Source organism: Paroedura picta, chromosome 3 (assembly GCF_049243985.1).
Source record: "Paroedura picta isolate Pp20150507F chromosome 3, Ppicta_v3.0, whole genome shotgun sequence".
In the NCBI taxonomy this organism is placed as follows: Eukaryota; Metazoa; Chordata; class Lepidosauria; order Squamata; family Gekkonidae; genus Paroedura; species Paroedura picta.
In genome coordinates, this window is record NC_135371.1 from 148,365,619 (window position 1) to 148,380,950 (window position 15,332).

Genomic DNA, 15,332 nt, shown 5'->3' on the forward strand with positions numbered 1-15,332 from the left:
TCATTTGGAATACTGTGGGCCGTTCCACATTCGTCCAAAATAGCACAATGGTTACTAATTGAAATCGCTACAGTTTTGCCATTATGCACAACGTCGTTGACAATCTGCCACACACCTGAAACCGATCTGCAAAAAGTGCTTCGTTGTAGCGCTTTCAGGGAAATCCCAAAAAGTGGATTCACCCTCCGGAAAGCGCTACACTCCTGCAACCAATCTGCAACACTAGCGGGAAAGTTCTGTGCGTTACCATTGTTGCGGTTTCTGCAAAGTCCCTCCCCCTGGCTCTCTCCTCTGATCTTCCGGCGAAGCGATCGCCATTTTTTTTTCTCCGAGCGAGCGGAGATCAACGCACCAGCGAGCCTTCGTTTACCCAGCAAGGCTTCCCTGGCTGCAGCCCCTCTGTTTAAAGTCACCAAGCACAAGCCCGTTTGCTGGTTTATTTTCACTTTATTTTCACTTTATTTTCACACTGTTTTCGGCTGAAAATCGTGCCCGTGAGGGGGGGGATTTTTTTTTTCACTCGGGGGGAGCGTGGCAACGATGAAATGGCAGCTCAAACACCACCTGCTAGCTGGATGGGTCTCTCCGTTGCAACGAATCAACGCAGATTCATTGCAACGGGTGTGTGTGTGTGTGTGTTTTTAAAAAACCTTCCTTAAAGGGAAAGGGGCTGTTTGGGAGCATGATAATGGCCGCCCATTGGCTGCTTGACGGCCAGGGGCGGGACACAGCTTAGCAATAGCGATTTTTGGCTAGCGATTTTTGCAGAGACCGGAACCCTGTGGGAAACAATAGAAACATAACTGGATTCCACTACAAAGGCAGGTATGCATTACGCCGAATTCCACTATTTAAAATGGCGATTTTTCGTTCAGCAAACAATTTGCTACATGGATCCCGGTGCGGAATGGCCCTGTGTATAGTTCTAGTCACCGTATCTCCAAAAAGACATTGCAATGCTGCAGAAGTTGCAGAGAACAGCAACCAAGATGATTAAGGAGCTGGAGCACCTTCCCTATGACCAAAGCCTGAAGAGTCTGGGACTTTTCAGTTTAGAAGAGAGACGACATGATAGAGGTTTATAAAATTATGCATGTGGGGAAAGAGTGGACAAAGAGAATTTCCCCCCTTCTCCCCAAATACTAGAACTCAAGGGCATCCACTGAAACTGATAGGCAGGAGGTTCCGGATGGACAAAAGCAGATACTACTTTACACAGAGAATTATTAAAATGTGGGATTTGCTGCTGGAGGATGCAGTGATGACCACAGGAATAAAGAGCTTCAAATGGGCTCCTTGTGTTCTTATAGCACCCCTGAAGAACTCTCAGGCTTGCACAGCTAATAACCCACCAAGCAAACTAAGATGACGTGCCTGATAGCCTGGCAGGGGTTCAATCAACTTCTGTTTCTGCTGGGACTATTAAAATAATATGTTGCCCAGACAACTGGTAGGATGCAGTTCATGGGGCTTTGTTTAGCTTGGTAGGTCACAGAGTTGGTCAGGCTTGAGGTAACATAAGCAAGAACAACACAAACCACTTTGGAGTGGCTTTTGGTTTGGGACATGAACATAAAAAATAGGCATTTGAATATGTGAAGCTGCTGTATACTGAGTTAGATAGTTGGTAGTTCAGTGATGTCCCTTCTGGCTAGTGGTGACTATAGAGTCTCATTGCTTGGAGATACCAAGAAGTAAACCTGTAATCTTCTGCATGCAGAGCATATGATCTATCACCAAGTCATGGCTTCTCCCCATGAGCAGATGCCTAGGATTCACCCCCAAGTGGTGTGGATCCAACAGTCCGTGCCTTGAAGGCACACAGAGTATACCCATGTTTTAATGATTTATTTATATTTCAATTTCTATACTGCCACTCCCAATGACTTGTGGCGGTTAACAAAAACTCCCCTTACCATAAAACCCCATAAAATAGTAATTAAAACCCCAAGCACAGTTATTAAAACACCAGTTAAACCACCCTCTGATAGCAACAACTCTCTCCCCCTTACTAGGCTCAGCAGACTACTAATACCAATACCAATGCCTCAGGGGACCATCTCAGGAGAGGTCTGATCTTCTGAGAGGGGCCAGATCTGCCAAGTCCTGGCCACAACCAAAAAACTGGCAGAAGAGTTCCATTTTGCAGGCCCTGCAGAACTGAGTAAGTTCTGACAGGGCCTGCAGCTCTCCTGGGAGCTCATCATGTTCCCAGATGGTTTAGGATGCTTAGGGCTGATCCTGTGTTGAGCAGGGGGTTGGACTAGATGGCCTGTATGGCCCCTTCCAACTCTATGATTCTATGATTCTATCTCCATACCCTGGAAATTGGGGTTACAATATCTGTGCAGAGGAATAGCTGTAAGGGGCTGTGTGTAGAAGTTAGGAGTGACAAGGGAAATCAAACCCCTTCCTCCATGCTCTCTGCACAGAATGGCTGGATCCATGGCAGGCCCTCCCACAACCTCAGTGTGAATTATGTCCCTTGAACAACAAGCACAACAGCAACCCAAGGCTACTGAAGCTTGGGAAGATACACTCTGCTCCCAACTTGGCTTATTTTTGTCATCTTTGTGTGTATCCCATTGTAGGCTGTACAGTGCAGTCGCATGCATATTTACTTGGCCCTAGTCTTTCAGTTTCATTAGACTCAAACGTGAGTCCACATGACACGTATTTGCATTGTGCATATCAGGTACATTTGAGAAAGGATCCTAAATTTATTTAAATGACTTGGGCAGGGAGGTAGCTTTCTCGTATTTGAAATGTAGCGGAATGACATCTCACACAAATGGTCCCATTGTGAATACATATATGGCTGTCAGAGGCAGATTTCGAATTTTAAAATTAAAGGACACGATTGAGCCACAAGTGCACTTGATCCTATGCAGGGCTACACTATGTTTAATTAGGTTTATATCGGATTACGCCCATAAGCACTGTTAAGACTCATGATTGATTATGGAGTTAAGCACATGCTTAATTCTTCCAATGAAATAAATGGGCCTTAAAAGTGTTTAGCCATGGCTAGATTGAAGCTGTGAATGAGGAATCAAAATGATTTTTGGCAAGGATTCAAAAAGGACCCTGAATAGGACTGTTTTGTGCTTCCAGTTTAGGAACAGCAACAGATCAAAAGTACAGAAACATCCTAACACCTGCCTCCTTGGCCATGATCCCCTCTGAACATATCTGGTAGGAGCAACCTGGTTTGTCAGAAACAACATTTATTCAGAGAGATTCACACAAACTGGGTGACCTTGATCTTCTTGAAGTTGAAATGGCAGCAAAGTTAGAATACTGGTTTTGGGGAGTGCCAAGAAATAGTCAGTGGACAGCAATGCCCTGATTGTTAACCAACCGAAATCCCACTTCCCTGAGTAATGAGAAGTTCCAGCAGCTGCTCTTGTGTAAATGTGTTCCCTTGCTGGAGAGGACACTGGAAGCTTATGGTGCCCTGTTGGTGCTTGCTTCATTTAGAAACAAACAGGTAAAGTACAGGTGAAGACAGACGCAAAAGGGATTCTACAGGGTAACTAATAGGGTTGCCATCTGGCCTCTTTTCCCCAGTTGGAACAAGAATGAGGGAGTGGAGCAACTTGGTGTGATGCTGCAATGTCACTTCTGGTTGTATATGGAAGTAATGTTATGGCACTCTAGAAATTCTGCAGTATCTATGTTAGAAATCATAGCGAGGTGGAGAATTCCTAGAGCTCCATGCTATCATTTCCAGGTACAATCTGAAGTGATGTCGCTGCATTTCTTCCCATGCCCAATTTTTGCTCCCTCTGAAAGGCAGAGGGGCAGCAGGGGACAGGAGCAAGGACAGCAGGCAATTTTGGTAACCCCATATCAGCTCACCCCACCCCACCTGACCCCCAGGTTGAGAACTGTGTAACATAGTTCTGCTTGTGCAAGGCACTGTACAAGTGCTACTTTAAGATGAACTTTGATTTTTCATTTCCAATCACTGGTGTTGTGTGCAAAAATCAAAAGAGAGAAGATTCCTGAATAGGACTTTTGTGTGCTTTTAGTTTAGGAAAAGCAACAGATCATAAGTAGGGAACGTTCCTATGCAAAAGCACCCTAGTGCCTGCTTTCTTAGCCTTGATCCACCGTTGCCAACCGAGGACCTTCTGAAGATGCTTGGTATTGGCCAGGCATGTCAGAAACAAAATTTATTCAGAGACAGAGACAGAAACAGATCTGTCTAAATGAAATACAACTCAGCCAACAAGAAGTGAGCTGCTCTCAGACCGCCTAATGGCCTGAAGAAAATCCAGCTCCCTGCTTGCAACCATCAAGCCAAACATGAACCCGACTGGAAGATATTGGTCATCCTTACTCCTAGACCAAGACTGTCTGCTTCTCTCCCCAGCTGAAAGTGTTGCATTTCTTTTTCATACTAATGCATAATATATGCTATTAAAGGCTTGTTGTTGTTGTTATACTAATGCATACACACCTGGGAATGTGTTCATCTCTTCCAGTCCTGATGGCTGTTGGGCAGAACCATTAAGAACCATTGAAGGGGGATCTCTACAGCCATTAGGAGGCATTACCAGGCAATACTGTTCTTTTTGCCATGTAGGATAGCAATCACAGGCCAAGAACGTTGGCCAAAATTATCCACAGTTGCAGAGCTGCTTGCAGTATGCAAATTTTAGGTGACAGTACACTGATCTGATGTTCTGTACCATGTTGTCTTTCCTTCCATTAATTAAAGATTTGCCCCTGATAGAGTTGCCAACCCCCAGTTAGGACCTGGGGATCTCCTGGAATTACAGATGATCTCCAGTGTATAGAGATCAGTTCCCCAAGAGAAATAGCTCCTTTGGAGGTTAGACTCTCTGGCTGAGATCTCTCCGTCCCCAAGATCCACCCACTTTAGGCTGCACCACCAAAATCTCCCAGGATTTCCCAGACCAGGGTTAGCAACCCTATCAATTGGACCACAGACTTTTACAAATAGTTATCTTCAATATAAAAATGTTCAACAATGGTAGGTGGCAGGCACGGTCTTAGGAGGGGCATTCACCCCCAGAGGGAACGCTTCTTGTAAAACGCTTCTGTGCCAGTGGCACAGTCAGGGCTGGACTTTGAGAAAGAAATCTGGGCCACATGCCCTGAGGTCACCAGAGGGTCCCAGAAGGACCTTTTTGATTTGTAGCATACATGAACATTTAAGGAGGGGGCATAAGCATTGTCAGCAGCACCCGTGTCTCAAATCGTCTACTGATTGGTGCCATTTAAATATCAAGGGCAGCATGCTTTTCTCCTTCCAAATTATTATTCAGAATGATTTCATGCGTATATAAGCACATGAGGTCTCATCAATGAATTAATTGATTAATTAACAAACAACACTAAACAGAGCTACACACTTCTCAGAGGATCGGCTTCCTTAGATTTAGAAGGGCGTAGCTCTGTTTTTGCATTGTACTGTAAAACTCACAACCTTAAATCAACTGAGATTCTTTTTGGCAATTGAGTGCAAGTCCTAATTATGATGATGACGACGAGCTCCTTAAAGGAGCAAGAATGACTTGAAACTGAGTTGAGCGGTGGATGAAACTGGGCCCCAGATCCTCCTCCCCAAGGGTTTCTTCCCATCCGGTTCTCTCCTCTTTCTTGCTATGTCATAAGCATTGATTTCATAAAGAGAAGGCAGAAGGCATCAGAGAGGACCAGAAAACTACCCCTGTTCCCGGCCCTAGGGAAGCACGCCTGGCCTCAACCAGGGCCAGGGCCTTTTCGGTCCTGGCCCCTGCCTGGTGGAATGAGCTCCCGGGAGAGCTGCGGGCCCTGCGAGATCTTCCATCGTTCCGCAGGGCCTGCAAGACGGAGCTCTTCCGCCAGGTTTATGGTTGAGGCCAAGGCTAACACCTATGCCCCCCCCCCGGGATCTGTGATTGGGATTGGGACTGGTACCATCAGGATCCCCTCTCCACCTGCCAGTAGTAGGAGGGGGAAGTTGATTAGCCGATCTTGCCATGCTAGTTAGCTAACTAATAATGTCGAAACTGTAGTTGTTGTTTTAATGGATTTTAATGGGGTTTTAAAATGTTGTAACCCGCCACGAGCCGCAAGGGAGTGGCGGGCAATAAATCGAATGATGATGATGATGATGATGATGATGATGATGATGATGATGATAATAATAATAATAAAAACAGGGGCAAAACTTCAATTTATCTTGTAGGGAAAGCTCCTGATGGGCTGTGGCAACAGAGGGCCAACAGCAGCTAAGAACAGGCCATCCTGAGCCCCCAATGGCCCCTGCCAGAGAGCATTGCAAGGATTGTTCAGTTCAGACCTGGCCAGCCACTGCAAGAAGAATGGTAACTGCTTCAACTCAAACCCAGTTGGCAGACAACATGTGATACTACATGGTCCCTGTGGGGACCCTTAGGTGTGGCTTCTTCCTGGGCCATTTCTAGGGCCTGCTTGGTCCTTGAAGGAGAGGAATCAGGAGTTTCATTGGCAGTGATAGGCAAGGAAGAAATTTAAATATGCTTTAATGTGCTTTGAATCATAAATATGCCCAGGCAGTAAATTAGATTTTATTGGTGTTTGAATTAAACTCAGATTGAATGTTCTTGCTGATAAATAGACCACATGTGGGAAAACAGCAGCTGAGCCCTGCAGAAATGGAGATGTGGGGAATCAATTGTTTCTTGAGATACTTACACCCACTTTTCTCCGCAGTAGGCACCCAAAGTAGCTTACAGCATCATTTCTCCCTCTTCTATTTAATTCTCACCACAACCGCCTTGTGAGTTAGGTCAGGCTGAGAGAGTGGCTGGCCGAGGGTCACCCTGCAAACATCCATGGCAGAATAGAGGTTCAAAGCAGGTGGGGATTCAAACTCAAATTCTAGTCCGACCCTCTAACTCAGGGGTAGTCAAACTGTGGCCCCCTAGATGTCCATGGACTACAATTCCCATGAGCCCCTGCCAGCAAATGGAATTGTAGTCCATTGTAGTCCATGGACATCTGGAGGGCTGCAGTTTGACTACCTCTGCACCAGGCTTTCTCAACCAGGGTTTCATTAAACCCTTGATGGCCCTGAAAGGGTTTCCCGAATGGGTGGGAGTGAATTTTTAATATATTTTAGAAATTGTTAAACATTTATTGGGTGATATGAACCATATATGGTCAGGTTGACCCGCTTCCTCCCAAATGGCCGATGTTGGGCCTGGAGGTGGGTCCTCGGGTGGGTGTGTAGACAGCTGTGCTTCCCAACCATATTCTGCATGACTGCGCCACTTCTGGGGTTCTTGAAGCCTGAGGAATGTATCAGGGATTTCTCAATGTTAAAAAAGATGAGAAAGGCTGTGCTATACCTAGGTGACTGGGATTGTATAAATCCTGAAAATAAATAAATACAAAGACCTGTGGCTAAGCACGTTCCTGGCAGCCTTGAAACAGGAGCTGGAAGGCAGGCATTCCCACGAAACCTCAGCATTGTGTCGTAACACACCAAAATCGGACGGGCCGTATAATTAAGCTCTTGTAATAATTCTTCTCTTAGAGCTCCAACCTGCTCTTCTACTCTTGCGGAGCTGCCCGCCTTTCCCTGTTTCACCACTTGTTTAGCAGCAATTACGCGGGACTTTGCCTTTGTTAATTGTCAGTCATGGCAGCAATTAGAGAGAGCCATTGGATTAAGAAATAATTATAGTGATTAATTATATTTCTCTTCCCTTAGGGCTTTTTATTCCTCCATTGCCTAAACAGCAAAAGGCTGTCGAAGATTCCATGCTGAGGTTAACAAGAGTGCGAAGGGCCCATATTCAGGGTATCTTCCTTAAATAGTCTGGGTTTCGGCCTGGATTCTTGATGTTCAAGTGACTTGATAACTTTTATATCAGAAGCAGACAGCAGATGACCAGACCCTTCTCCCTCCTGTGACTCTAGACAGGTACAAAATACATGCTTGTGTCAACAAGTGGTCCAAGTGACCTTCAGAAAACCAAGGGAATGGACTGGGACCATGAGATTTTCCTCAACAAGTGTTGACATTTTCCACTGCCAGGAGGTGGCCATTGTGGGGCACTACTGAGGTGACTTCCCAACCACTTCCGCATTATGCTTTGGAGTTGAATGCCATTACATTTTCTTAATTGAATAAATCTTCCTAACATCTCCCTTATAGGGCAGTCCTGCCAAGTGCCCAGTTATTCTTCAAGTTCTCTTCCCGGTTAGACTGGATTCTTTATAAGATGTCATAACCAGAATTTTACCTTCTTTCTTTATACAGAGCATTACAAAACTTGCCGGCTGCACACCCAAGGTCTGGTTTGTATTCAGGCATTTATTCTTGTTGGACTGACAGTGACACTGTTATTGGAGAAAGATAGGATTCCCATTTGTTTCTTTCTTACTCTGGCCTGAAGAGTTCATTGGGATTTTAACCAAGAAAATAATTTTATCCATTCATTTTAATTAACTGAGACACAGCATCCAGGGGTCAAGTGTTTTGGGAAAGTGGGCGGGGCCAGGAGGGACTTTTGTCCAGCAAGGCTTCTGATTGGCCATTGGAGATTTGATTGACTGTGCCGATGTTTTAAAAATTCGCCTTGTCAGCAGCTACCACCACAGCACAAAGAACTTCACTGTGTGATTGAAGATAAGCTGTAGCTTCACCTCCAGCTGTTTTGTGGCCTTTCTATGGCTGCACCCACCAGGCTTCTTCAGAATTCCCAAACTGCCTGCAGGCTTTAAAAAGTTAGGACCCCTGGATTAAAGGAAGGTGGTGGAAAAGGAGCGATTAGCTTGTTGAAAGTGGAGGCACGTATTCCTTCCCTGGAAAGGAAGGAATGTTGATAATTGGCTCTTCATTTCCAGGGTTGTCAATCTTTAGCTAGGGCTAGAAGTTCTCCAGGAATTACAATTGCTCTCCACTCCAGAGTACAGAGATCAATTCCTCAGGAGGAAATGGCATTCGGACAATAGACTGTATAGTGTCATAATCCTGCTGAGTACCCTCTTTTTTCTAAACTCTGTCTTTCCTGAATTCCATCCCCAAAATCTTCAATAATTTCCTACCCCAGAGTTGGCAACCCTAGTCATTCCCCATGTGGTAGAAAATTCCCACTAGTAAGGTACCCTGGCTCCATCCCCTTTGTGGAAAAAGCACAGTGTGTTTTTGTACAAGGCTTCTTGACAGCCAGTGTAATGAAATGCTAAAAGTACTGGACTAAACCCAGGGTCAGGTCTCTGTTCAGTGGGAGACTTGGCCCTCTCACTATCTTTTAGCCTCAGGCCCTAAACCTGAAAAGGAAGGGGAAAATGGATTATAATTGATCAGGGCCCTCACCTGCCCATTCAAGTCCAACACCCTAATATGATTGGTTTATGTCATTTCAAAAGCCCTCCAATTTTTTTCACAGAGATACTTCCTCTTAGATTCCATGTGAGGCTCTCTACCCCACCTCCCTCATGTCTGCTATAGGGAGAGGAAGGGAAGACAATTGGAAAATGCTTTGAGACACCTGAGGCCTGCTGGGTCACTGCAGCCCATTTCCAGTTCTCTCAGACCTCTCACAGCCCCACAGCCCTCACAGGGGAGACGAAGGTAAAAAGGTGTTTGTAAACTACTTTGAGACACCTTTAGGTAAACAACAGGGTACAAAAATCCAGTTCTTCTTAGAATCATAGAATCATATAGTTGGAAGGGGCCATACAGGCCATCTAGTCCAACCTCCTGCTCAATGCAGGATCAGCCCAAAGCATCCCAAAGCATCCAAGAAAAGTGTGTATCCAACCTTTGCTTGAAGACTGCCAGAGAGAGGGAGCTCACCACCTCCTTAGGCAGCCTATTCCACTGCTGAACTACTCTGACTGTGAAAATTTTTTTCCTGATATCTAGCCTAAATCGTTGTACTTGAAGTTTAAACCCATTACTGCGTGTCCTTTCCTCTACAGCCAATGGGAACAGCATCCTGCCCTCCTCCAAATGACAACCTTTCAAATACTTAAAGAGGGAATATCATGTCCCCTCTCAACCTCCTTTTCTCCAAGCTGAACATTCCAAAGTCCCTCAACCTATCTTCATAGGGCTTGGTCCCTTGGCCCCAGATCATCCTCGTTGCTCTCCTCTGTACCCTTTCAATTTTATCTACATTCTTCTTAAAGTGAGGCCTCCAGAACTGCACACAGTACTCCAGGTGTGGTCTGACCAGTGCCGTATACAATGGGACTATGACATCTTGTGATTTTGATGTGATGCCGCTGTTGATACAGCCCAAAATGGCATTTGCCTTTTTTACCGCTGCATCACACTGCCTGCTCATGTATAGTTTACAATCCACAAGTACCCCAAGGTCTCGTCCACACACAGTGTTACCTAGAAGTGTATCCCCCATCCAGTAGGCATGCTTTTCATTTTTCTGACCCAGATGCAGAACTTTACACTTATCTTTATTAAATTGCATCTTGTTCTCATTTGCCCATTTTTCCATTGTGTTCCATTGTGTTCTTCTAAGGAGCAACCATGAAAGAAGCATGTGGGCACAAACATTTTATCAACAATGAAAAAATGGAGACAGAAAGAACAAGGTGGACACCTGTGTACTTTGACTACCCCATGTGTATTAGGGCAGGGGGACATTTCGGTGTCTGTGGCCTAATTCACACAAGAAGGGAAGTGATGCAGAACTGGGAGGAACTGATTGCCATGTAATCTCCCCCTAAAAAGAGTCTCCAGTCTGATTTTCTGTTCACATATCATAGAACCATAGAATCATAGAATCATAGAGTTGGAAGGGGCCATACAGGCCATCTAGTCCAACCCCCTGCTCAACGCAGGATCAGCCCTAAGCATCCTAAATCTGAAGACATGGCTCTGGGAAACTCATCTGTAACCACTATGCCACAATTCCCAAAGGTCAGTCCTCTCCCACACTCAACAAACATTCCAAACCACAGGTTCTTGACACCAATATCTCCACACCCATGCCCTCATTTTCCACCACACCTCCACAACCTCCCACACAACACACACATTCAACCCCATGCCCTTACAGACTGGACAACTCCTCCCCTTCCTCTTCCCACTGCCAAGCTTTAGTGCCCGTTGTATTCTTGGATACAACTGGCTTTGCCCCTAGTATATTAATAATTATTTAACTCCCACCATTTGGGAAACCCTTCCATGGCTGCCAAGAAGCCCCAGGGTTTCATTAAACCCTGGCTGAAAAGGGCTGTACTAAACTGTGGGTTGAGACTGTGTGTGCATTACATTAGTGCCACACCCAGAGAACTTAGGCTTGAGCTCTGCTCGGCCTGATTTACCTCACAACAGTTTGTAAAGGATAAAACGTGTGTGGAAAAATTCCATGTATTCTACCCTGAGCACCTCGAAGTGGGTTGAAAAGGAATCTATCTATGATAATAATTGCATACAAATGTAGGAGCTGAAAAGAACCGTTAGGCCTAACACAGGCCACTACATTCATTCCCAAACATTGTCTGTCTAGATCCCCTAAATCCACTAAGCTCAAAGCACACAAGGCCTCTCTCATTTCTCGAGCTTTAGTTCTAGCAGGTCTCTAAAGAGGCACATAGAAATGTCCCCAATAAATTCCAATTTCTAACATAGCTCGGCTTGCCATGTTTTAACTTGCACTCTCCTGCCCTTTGAGTAGGCTCTGGGCAACACAGGACTTCTCTTCCAGCTATACCCACTGGGCAGGATAGGAGCGCCTGACAGGGCCATCCTGAGCAGACTGATGTCCTTCTAAGCCCATCCAATCCAACTCAACGTCCTGAATACTGGACAGTCCATACAAATGATTCACAGGTGACACAGCCATACAAACAGGATGAGCAAACTGGCCTCCCTCCTGAACCAGCAGTACAGCAGCAGATGGGTAGCCTTCTCTCAAATCTCTCGAGAGGGCTGGGAAAGTTTCCTTGTGGATGGACGGGGCAGGGGGAGACCCTGAGGCTGACACGAGGCTGGTTTGGCCAAGGTCATTGGATGCTTTTGGGGCTGACATAAGACTTGAACCAGAGACTTGGCAGCTCATATCCGTCACTGCCCCAGACAAATATCAACGACTGTGCTTTTAATGAGGCAAAGATTTTAAAGCCTCTCTGGGGTATAGTGTGAGCTGCAGGCAAGGTGAAGAGAGAGGAGAAAAGAAGAAATTATTAATTAAAGATGCCTAGTCTTTCATGTTATTACATCGTTGGTTCTTAAGCTTCCAAAGCCATTATTTTAATTACTTTGCATCTGCCCGTGTGCTAGAGTGGATTGTTTGGGGGAGTTTGGGGGGAAGGAAGGAGGTCAGCAGAGATGTCAGGCCAGGGGCTCCCCCTTGCAAAGTTGCCCTTTCCCCCAGGGGAAATGATCTCTGTAGTCCTCTGGAAATCAGCTGTGATTCCGAGAAAACTCCAGGCCCAACCTTGAGACTGGTAACTCTACCATGTCCAAACAAACTAGCACTTTAATCTCACGATACCCCAGGGCAGTTGGCAACCCTAAAGCCTCCTCGCACGGGTCAGATAAATTGCACAGCCCATTGACTTTCGGATTGTCTTAGATTTTCACAGAAGGTGAGCCCTGTTTGTTCGCCCAACACTGCACCAGCACTGCAGAATTACAATGAGAAGGCAGCATTATCGAAATCCCTTTCTTCTAATAAACGGTATTGGCATTTCAATTCCATGCCTGCATTGATCATGCACAACAGGAGAGACCTAAGCAGTCCCTGTGAGTCTAAGGCGGTTGTGCCCCCCCCCCCTACTCCCGCTGTGCTATCTTTACAAATTGCAGAGCTCCCTTGGGCTGTTAAACAAAGACGGGTGCCTCTTTTTAAAGGTCTTCTTTGTCACTAAATGCAATGCAATCTCTATCATGTGTCAATTCCGAAGCAGTTGTCACAGAAAGTGTGTGTGAGAAAGAAACGGCAAGATCATTCCTTGCAGCCATGAAAGGAGAGAAATCTTCACAACACTTTCTTCTTCCAGTCAGAGTTCCCTCCCCCAAGAGTTCCCTCCCCCCATCCATGCCTTACATAAGGCTTGCTCAATGCCAACCTCCAGATGGTGGCTAGAGATCTCCCCTGATTAAAACTGGTTTCCAGGTGACAGAGAGCAGTTTGTCTGGAGGAAATGGCTGCTTTGGAAGGTGGACGCTATGGCATTATACCCTGCTGTGATTCCCCCAATCCGTCCCTCCTCAGACTCCTCCTCCAGCTGGTAACCCTACTGAGAGAAGTGGTAAGATAATTGTCACTGGGCCTCTGGAGAAAAGCACTGAGCGAGGTTCAGAGCCTATCTCTTGTGCACAAATGCTATTTTTGGTAGGGTTTTGTAGGCAATGCCCCCTGAAGAAATGCCTTATTCAAAATGTAGATGATGATGTTTTTAACATACTTTCCAATGTGTCATTACAACAATAAAACAAGACTAGTCTTGAGCATATAAGAAGAGCCCTGCTGGATCAGACCAGTGGTCCTTCCTATCCAGCCAGCATTCCTTTTCCCATAATGTACAACCAGATACCTGGGCAGACCTACAAGCTGAGTATGGAGTCCAAAGCCTCCCCTACCAGTGTCAGCAATTGACATCTAGAAGTTCATTGCTTCCTTCAACATCATGGCTAATGGTCTATGATGGGCCTATTCTCTGAACTTGCACAATCCTTTTACAAAACCCTTCACTGAAGATTTTATAATATGCATGTTGACAGATAAATCAAGGGTAAGATTATATAACTTTAGATATTATACTATCATTCCACTATAGTAATAATTTATATTGGTATCCTTTTGTCCACACAAGATTATGTAGTTGCAAATACTTTCTGTAGCACTGTAACAGCACAATACCCAACAATGTATTTATTTAATTTATAACTCTCATTCTCTCCTCGATAGAAGTGGATACCATCCAAGAGGGAAATTAGGTAGCAAGGCTGGAATATTTACAAAAGTCTGATATGACCTAGAGCATTATGGGAAAGTTCATTTTCATATATATCACAGGACTTTATTTCATGGGTGCACTCAGGTGGCCATATCTGATTTTCTTCAGAGATTTGCATAACTGGTGCTGGAATATAAAGAAAGGGAGAACAGGAATTAGTTTTGTCACCTCTATTCAGAAATAAACTGTGACCATCTCTCACTGTCCAAATTCCATTTTTCCTCTCCTCAGTCTTTCTGTAACAGGAAAAAATTACAAAAACCCCACCACACAAACAGATTTGTGGTTGTCATAGCTGCTTTTCAATGGGTAGCCATGTTAGTCTGCACAGTGGACTAAACAAGAGACCCAGCAACACTTTTATTCTAGCAAAGAATTTTGAGTCAGAGAACTCACTTTGGCCTATTATGCACAGGTATTTTTCCTCATGTCTGTTGGGCTTTCTTTTTTATTCTGCATTTTCCCTTGCTTTCACCATACATGTCTGACAGGTTTACTTTTTGCTTCCGCATTGATTTTCCTCCGTTCAGCATTCTGTTTGCTTTCTGGTCGCTGTTTCCATGGGTTTTCTGAGAGTGCTTTTGTGAAAGAAAGATCATTGGCTGGAAAAAAGTTTGGCTAGAGCTAGTGTGTATGTTTGTGTGTGTGTGTGTGTGCGTGTGCAGCTGAACGTTTTAAAAGATGCATGCCCTGAGGAAGTGATGCCAAACAGGTGGCCAGAGAGGCAACAGGCACACCATAAAGCAGGGGCTCATGGTAACTGGAGTCCATGAACATCAGGAGAGCCACATTTTGGCTACCCTTTCCATAAAGGAAAAAAGAAAGCGAGCAGCCAAGCATGCTATGATGAACCCATACACACATCCCTGCTCTGAGGTAATTTTTTCCCTCCAAAATTGAACATTATTCCTTCTCCTTCACCTCCATGTCTATGAGGTGGTGCCATTTCTGACAGGAATTTTGTTTACTTCTCTCAAATTTAATAAAGCTTTCCTCTTTGTTTCTGTGGTGGAACAAACTAGATGTGGGTTTTCATTCCATACCACCAAATATGACAAATTCCCACACATTGCTCTGAGATAAATTATTAATTCCAAGATAAAATGTTGTTCCTCCACAAACTGAACTGCCCTTCTAGTGTGGTTTCATTATTATAAAAAAGAAGCTCACTGGCCCACCCTGTCACTAACAAATCTTTTATTCTGCTATTTCAGCATTAGAACCTACTGTTTGTCACATGTGCATTCTGGCCAGACCCAGCCATGTGCACTTCATGTGCCAGACCTGGGTAACTGACTTTCATCCTCCCTGTCCTGACTGTGAGCCTACTCCTGCTCTACTAGGGAACCTGCCTGCCTACAGCAGCTCTGGAAAGCCACCCTCCCATACAGCCA